Genomic DNA, 8,974 nt, shown 5'->3' on the forward strand with positions numbered 1-8,974 from the left:
CCGGACACACATGCCGGACACACACACACACATATACACTGGACAAACACACACACACTTGACACACACACACACACACTGGACACACACACTGGACACACACACACACAATGGACACACACAAACACACCCACACACACACACACACTGGACACACACAAACACACACATACACACACACACACACACACACACACACACACACTGGACAAACACACACTGGACACACACACACACAATGGACACACACACACACACACACACACACACACACACACACACACACACTGAACACACACACTGGACACAGACACACACACACTGGACACACACACACACACTGGACACACACAAACACACACACACACACACACACACTGGACAAATACACACTGGACACACACACACTGGACACACTCACACTGGACACACACACACTGGAAAAACACACACACACACACACACTGGACACACACAGGCAGGACAAACACACACACACACACTGGACACACACACACACACACACACACACACACACACACACACACACATACACCGGACACACACACACACACACACACACACACACACACACACACAGACACATACACTGGACACACACACACACACACACACACACACACACAAACACACTTGGGACACACATACACACACTAGACACACACACACACACTGGACACACACACACACACACTGGACACACACACACACTGAACACACACACACACTGGGGATACAAACACACTGGACACACAAACACACACACACACACACTGGACACACACACACACTGGACACACACTGGACACACACTGGACACACACTGGACACACACTCACACACACTGGATATACTCACACACTGGACACACACACACAAACAAACTTGATACAAACACACACACACTGGACAAACACACTGGACAAACACACACACACTGGACACACACACACTGGACACATTTCCATGTGTTGGATTTTGATGAAAGGAAATCCCATATAGCCTACTGGATAGGACTTTGCTATGGCATCTTCTGTTTGGGTGTCTCAGGTCAGGTCTGAGCCATGATCAGAATGTGTATCTGTGTCTATTTCCAGCCCTGACATTTCTACCTGTCCTGATCTAGTGTTTCACCCCTGACCTCCTCACACCGTCTCACTGTCCATGTCTGCTTTTAGCTCCCACCTCTACTTCACTGTGTTATAATGGACCTTATGCTTGTTATGTCACCTCTGGAACCAGTTATCAAACATACTGACCTTTCTGACCCTATCCCATGGCCCTACTTCCTACAACTGAACATTTAAATTCCTCTTAGTTTTATTTAGTTTCCATTTACTTATTTATGTATTTGTTGTATATTGGGGTTGTGCTGCAGAGCATCATGGGGGTTTGTATGTGTTGAGATGATCACGTTCCAGATAAATGGTTGAACTGATTCCTGTCTCCTGTCTCATCATTATTGAATTGTTGTACAGACGTGGTTATGAAACCCACGAGACATAACAACAGATTGGTGATGAGTAAGTCTGAATCTACAGGAACTATTCTGTCTGGAAGAAGTGGGTTTTTACAACTGTTTAAAACTGTTATTTTCTGTGGTCCAGTCTAGGCTAATGTTAGCACAGTGTATTGCTAGCAGAGGCAAGTGCATAGTCGAGATAGTTAAGAAAGAGAGTTAACCAGTGGTGTAAAGTACTTAAGTAAAAATACTTTAAAGTACTACTTAAGTAGTTTTTTGGGGTATCTGTACTTGACTTTACTATTTATATTTTTGACTACTTTTACTTTTACTTCACTACATTCCTAAAGAAAATAATGTACTTTTTACTCCATACATTTTCCCTGACACCCAAAAGTACTCGTTACATTGTGAATGCTTAGCAGGACAGAAAATGGTCCAATTCACACACTTATCAAGAGAACATCCCTACTGCCTCTGATCTGGCAGACTCACTAAACACAAATGCTTTGTTTGTAAATTGTCTGAGTGAACGTACATTTATAAAACAAGAAAATTGTCTGGTTTGCTTTATGTAAGGAATTTGAAATGATTTATACTTGTACTTTTACTTTTGATACTTTAGTATATTTTAGCAATTACATTTACTTTTACATTTACATTTACATTTACGTCATTTAGCAGACGCTCTTATCCAGAGTGTTTGGGTGTAGGGACTGATCAGAGCCTGAAGGTACGGAGGTGCCGTTCCCCTCACAGCTCCATAGGCAAGCACCATGGTCTTGTAACAGATGCAAGCTTCAACTGGAAGCCAGTGGAGTGTGCGGAGTAGCGGGGTGACGTGAGAGAACTTAGGAAGGTTGAACACCAGACGGGCTGCGGCATTCTGGATGAGTTGTAGGGGTTTAATGGCACAGGCAGGGAGCCCAGCCAACAGCGAGTTGCAGTAATCCAGACGGGAGATGACAAGTGCCTGGATTAGGACCTGTGCCGCTTCCTGTGTAAGGCAGGGTCGTACTCTCCGAATGTTGTAGAGCATGAACCTGCAGGATCGGGTCACCGCCTTGATGTTAGCGGAGAACGACAGGGTGTTGTCCAGGGTCACGCCAAGGCTCTTCGCACTCTGGGAGGAGGACACAACGGAGTTGTCAACCGTGATGGCGAGATCATGGAACGGGCAGTCCTTCCCCGGGAGGAAGAGCAGCTCCGTCTTGCCAAGGTTCAGCTTGAGGTGGTGATCCGTCATCCATACTGATATGTCTGCCAGACATGCAGAGATGCGATTCGCCACCTGGTTATCAGAAGGGGGAAAGGAGAAGATTAGTTGTGTATCGTCAGCGTAGCAATGATAGGAGAGGCCATGTGAGGATATGACAGAGCCAAGTGACTTGGTGTATAGCGAGAATAGGACAGGGCCTAGAACTGAGCCCTGGGGGACACCAGTGGTGAGAGCACGTGGTGCGGAGACAGCTTCTCGCCACGCCACTTGGTAGGAGCGACCGGTCAGGTAGGACGCCATCCAAGAGTGAGCCGCGCCGGAGATGCCCAGCTCGGAGAGGGTGGAGAGGAGGATCTGATGGTTCACAGTATCAAAGGCAGCAGACAGGTCTAGAAGGACAAGAGCAGAGGAGAGAGAGTTAGCTTTAGCAGTGCGGAGAGCCTCCGTGACACAGAGAAGAGCAGTCTCAGTTGAATGACCAGTCCTGAAACCTGACTGGTTTGGATCAAGAAGGTCATTCTGAGAGAGATAGCAAGAGAGTTGGCTAAAGACGGCACGCTCAATAGTTTTGGAAAGAAAAGAAAGAAGGGATACTGGTCTGTAGTTGTTGACATCAGAGGGATCGAGTGTTGGTTTTTTGAGAAGGGGTGCAACTCTCGCTCTCTTGAAGACGGAAGGGACATAGCCAGCGGTCAAGGATGAGTTGATCAGCGAGGTGAGGTAGGGGAGAAGGTCACTGGAGATGGTCTGGAGAAGAGAGGAGGGGATGGGGTCAAGCGGGCAGGTTGTTGGGCGGCCTGCAGTCACAAGTCGCGAGATCTTATCTGGAGAGAGAGGGGAGAAAGAAGTCAAAGCATAGGGTAGGGCAGTGTGAGCAGGACCAGCAGTGTCATTTGACTTAACAAACGAGGATCGGATGTCGTCAACCTTCTTTTCAAAGTGGTTGACGAAGTCATCCACAGAGAGGGAGGGGGGAGGGGGGGAGGGGGGGGGGGGGGGGGGGAGGATTCAGCAGGGAGGATAATGTGACAAAGAGCTTCCTAGGGTTAGAGGCAGATGCTTGGAATTTAGAGTGGTAGAAAGTGGCCTTAGCAGCAGAAACAGATGAAGAAAATGTAGAGAGGAGGGAGTGAAAAGATGCCAGGTCCGCAGGGAGTCTAGTTTTCTTCCATTTCCGCTCAGCTGCCCGGAGCTCTGTTCTGTGAGCTCGCAATGAGTCATCAAGCAACGGAGCTGGAGGGGAGGACCGCGCCGGCCGGGAGGATAGGGGACACAGAGAGTCAAAGGATGCAGAAAGGGAGGAGAGGAGGGTTGAGGAGGCAGAATCAGGAGATTGGAGGGAGAAGGATTGAGCAGAGGGAAGAGATGATAGGATGGAAGAGGAGAGAGTAGTGGGAGAGAGAGAGCGAAGGTTGCGGCAGCGCATTACCATCTGTGTAGGGGCAGAGTGAGTAGTGTTGGAGGAGAGCGAGAGAGAAAAGGATACAAAGTAGTGGTCGGAGACATGGAGGGGAGTTGCAGTGAGATTAGTAGAAGAGCAGCATCTAGTAAAGATGAGGTTAAGCGTTTTGCCTGCCTTGTGAGTAGGGGGGGACGGTGAGAGGGTGAGGTCAAAAGAGGAGAGGAGTGGAAAGAAGGAGGCAGAGAGAAATGAGTCAAATGTAGACGTAGGGAGGTTGAAATCCCCCAAAACTGTGAGGTACTTAAGTATATTTAAAACCAAATACTTTTAGACTTTTAGTCAAGTAGTATTTTACTGGGTGACTTTCACTTTTAGTTGAGTCATTTTCTGTTAAGGTATCTTTACTTTTACTCAAGTATGACAATTGGGTACTTTTTCCACCACTGGAGTTAACATCGTCATGGATGGCAGAAAAGGACTGGAGACGGACATCGGAGTGGGAAAACAACGTGATTAAAAAGGAGGAATATACAGTGATTTAAGGAAAGGACATTTATTCAACTGTGAAGACGAACCTTTTAATTAAATCTGCTAAATGAGCGAACTTAGGAGGAAACGTCAGTGAGTGAAGTGAATGAAGATCACACGAGTGAGGAAAATATTGCTTTGGTTAAGGACAATATTGAAGTGAGTGACAATCAGGAGCTTATTGAGAAATGAACAATTATTGGAATTGATGGAAACATTGGACAGTTTGATAAAAGTATTGAACAGTGGAGCTCATATACAAAACGGTTTGAATATTTTGTTCTTGTAAATGACAAGGGTGAGGACAACTTTGTGCCCCAATGTTTTAGTGTAATGGGGCCAAAGACATTTAATTTACTAGGCAGCCTGCTACAGCCAGACAGAACAGGTAATAAGACGTATGGGGATATTGTGGAGATACTTAAAGGACATTTCTCACCAGAACCACTAATTAATGCTGAAAGGGTTCAGGTTCCACAGGAGACATCAGGAAGAGGGAGGAATCAGTAACAATGTTTGCTGCTGCATTAAAGAAACTACCAGAACACTGAGTTTAATGCTGTTCTAAATGACATCATTAGAGACAGACTAGTATGTGGGCTACGGAGTGAAGCTACACAAAAGAGACTGTTGACTGAAAGTCATCTGACCTTGGCAAAGGGACATTGGAATCAGTGTGTCCATGGAACTAGCTGCTAAAGAGGCTCACCACGTTGAGTTCATCAGGAACTTAGTGGGTTCATCTAACAATCCTAATCATCAGCTGATACATTTTAATCTCATACACAGGGTAAACCGTCCACCTAGAAAACATAATTTAATAGAAATCACAACCGCTCCTCTGTGTGATCTATGTAATCAAGGTGCCTTGGGCTCCTTTAATCATATGTACTGGGAGTGACCAGGGGACATGTTTTGGAAAGAGGTATCCTCATACCTTTTTCCCCCAAACTGTTATTACTGAATGATAATTCACCACTGTCATTACAGCAAAGACGTATAATGTTGTCAGGTTGGACAGCAGCTAAAAGATGTTGGAACTAAGATGGCAACCACCACACCTCATTGGATCAGCACTTTTATAGATATTATTTATTTAGAACTATCCACTGCTAGGATCCATGGGGCTAGCCAAACAACACAATGTGTATATGTGGTTTATTATAATTGTATTTATCTGCAATAACTAGTTTCCATAATATACTGATATATATTTTAACAGTATTGTGTCTCTAGTTGTATAAACATTCCTGCTGCTATTTGTTCTTGTCTGTGTTCCTTTCAAATAAATAAAAAGTTGATCACAGAGTTTCAACTGAAAATCAGAGACCGGGAAATCAAGTCACATGCTTCCACTGTGGCAATGTCACGGTTTCAGCCGAGGCTGCTCCTCCTCCTCCTTGTTCGGGCAGGCTTCGGCGTTCGTCGTCCCCGGAGTACTAGCTGCCACCGTTTGATGTTTTCGATGTTTGTTTTGTCATGTCTAGTTAAGTGCACCTGTTTCGTATTCTGTCATGATTATGTCACCTATAAGTTTCCCTGTGTTATGTTTGGTAGTTGTGTGTTATTGTCCGCCTGTCGTTTGGTGTCGAGGTTCGGTACTTTTGTTTGTGAGTGTTTTACGCATTTCGCGTATTAATTAGCCTCCGGTGTTTTCGAGGCCATTTATTTTGTATTTGTTCAAGTATTTCAGTAAAGTCGTTTTGACTTATCCTCTGTGTCCTGCGCCTGACTTCACCACCGCATCCACATCAGTACCGTGACAGTGGTACCCCGTCAGAACCCAAAATAGTTACTTATTTTATGCAAATGTTGTAAACATCATAAACATCAACACTGTATAGCATCAAAACATGGTTAAAACTATAATGTTGATATCGTGGATGGTCAGTCCTTGGTCTGTATAGGTTAGAGTTATAATGTTGATATCATGGATGGTCAGTCCTTGGTCTGTATAGGTTAGAGTTATAATGTTGATATCGTGGATGGTCAGTCCTTGCATCCATAGCTCTGTCTATACATTGAGAGAGGATACATTTATCCAGCTCCGTCCCTCAGCTTTTTACCGAAATGGGTGTGGAGTAGCTTTGTTATTGTTTCAATTGCTGATTGCCGCGTTAAATTTGGGATTGAAGGGAAACTAGACTGACCTGGGTCTAATATCTGTTTTAGACCAGCCAGATTGCTCAAGATTGATTTCTAAACTGGACGTCTGTCCATGTCATGAGGATGTCAGGAAATGCCTTCAAAACCGACCACTAGGGGCAACAGTGAGCGTTATTACCGCCAAGTAGATTTGGGTTTTGCTAAGGTTATGTAATCCCATGACTCTGGATCAAAAGGTTGCGTGTTCAATCCCAGTTGCAGACACTCATTTTTTTTATTTAATTTTTTTTACCCTACCCCAAACCTTAACCCTTAACCTTGACCCTTAACTTTTAAATTTGACGTTTGGAGCAACTTCTAAATTTGACGTTTGGAGCAACTTCGAAATTTGAAGTTTAGAGAAAAGTGCAAAAATGTCTAATTCTGCAGTGAGACTGTGAGAGCTCATTGAGACACCTGGGTAGGAAGGCTCAGGAAGGCAAAGGGAATGTCTCAGATAAAAATGCTTTAGGCATTAATTAGGCATTAATTCTATGGTAAGGGTTAAGGTTTGGGATAGGTTTAAACTAGCACTGAGATTGAACTCGCGATCCTCGAAGCCATAGCTCGCGGCTTAACACCGTAGCAAGCTGCGAACCTACTAGATAGAAAATAGGTGTTCACGTTTGCCCCTAGTGGACAGTATTGAAGGCATCTCCGGCATCCTGGGGACCTGGACAAACGTTTAATACTGCAGTGGATCTGGTGTGACCTGGCTGCTCAACTAAAGAGGTCAGATGTCTACATCGTATATATTTAGATCTAATCGTTTCATAACATCATACTGCCCTAGCAGGGAAGACAGGAAGAGGAGGAGGAGGAGGAGGAGGAGGAGGAGGAGGAGGAGGAGGAGGAGGAGGAGGAGGAGGAGGAGGAAGAATATTAGGAAGAGGAGGAGGAGGGGAGGAGGAGGAGGAGGAGGAGGAAGAGGGGGAGGAGGAGGAGGAGGAGGAGGAGGAGGAGGAGGAGGAGGAAGAAGAAGAGGGGGAGGGGGAGGAGGAGGAGGAGGAAGAGGAAGAAGAAGAGGGGGAGGAGGAGGAGGAAGAGGAGGAGGAGGAGGAGGAAGAGGGGGAGGAGGAAGAACATTAGGAAGAGGAGGAAGAGGAGGAGGAGGAGGAGGAGGAGGAAGAGGGGGAGGAGGAGGAGGAGGAAGAACATTATGAAGAGGAGGAAGAGGAGGAGGAGGAGGAAGAGGAGGAGGAGGAAGAATATTAGGAAGAGGAGGAAGAGGAGGAGGAAGAGGGGAGGAGGAAGAGGAGGAAGAACATTAGGAAGAGGAAGAGGAGGAGGAGAAGGAGGAGGAGGAGGAGGAAGAATATTAGGAAGAGGAGGAAGAGGAGGAGGAAGAGGGGAGAAGGAGGAAGAACATTAGGAAGAGGAGGAGGAGGAGGAGGAGGAAGAGGAGGAGGAGGAGGAGGAGGAGAGGAGGAGGAGGAAGAGGAGGGGGAGGAGGGGGAGGAGCGAGAAGAGGGTAAAAGGCATTAGTCCCCGTCCAGTGCAGATAACTCATCACAACACAGGCGCTTAGTGATTACATCATCACTACTGTGACATCAAGACCCGAACTGACGATGGCTTTAACAGCTCATGGCAAAGGTTCCAGCGTTGTGTGTGTGTGTCTGTGTGTGTGTGTGTCTGTGTGTGTGTGTGTGTGTGTGTGTGTGTGTGTGTGTGTGTGTGTGTGTGTGTGTGTGTGTGTGTGTGTGTAAGACATTAGCATTCTATAAAAGCCCCAGGGTTCCTTCTCTGTCCAGTATAAATATAAACACATAAACATTTAAACACATAAACACACGTCAACACGTGGCACAGATGCTTGATGTCTGCAGGCTTGCAGTGAGGATAGGCAGTGACTGGAGCAGAATGAACAGAGTGTAATGGTGAATGGAACGTGGTAACTTGAAAGCATAAAGCCAAAATGAAATTGCCCCTGAAAATGATTACATGATAAAACTAGAAAATTAATGTGTTGATATACGTACTTGTGATGATAGTTGGCCAATCCTGTGTTAACACAATGTATTGTGATGATAGTTGGCCAAGCCTGTGTTAACACAATGTATTGTGATGATAGTCGGCCAAGCCTGTGTTAACACAATGTATTGTGATGATAGTCGGCCAAGCCTGTGTTAACACAATGTATTGTGATGATAGTCGGCCAAGCCTGTGTTAACACAATGTATTGTGATGATAGTCG

Source organism: Coregonus lavaretus, assembly GCF_964263955.1.
Source record: "Coregonus lavaretus genome assembly, contig: HAP1_SCAFFOLD_964, whole genome shotgun sequence".
NCBI lineage: Eukaryota > Metazoa > Chordata > Actinopteri > Salmoniformes > Salmonidae > Coregonus > Coregonus lavaretus.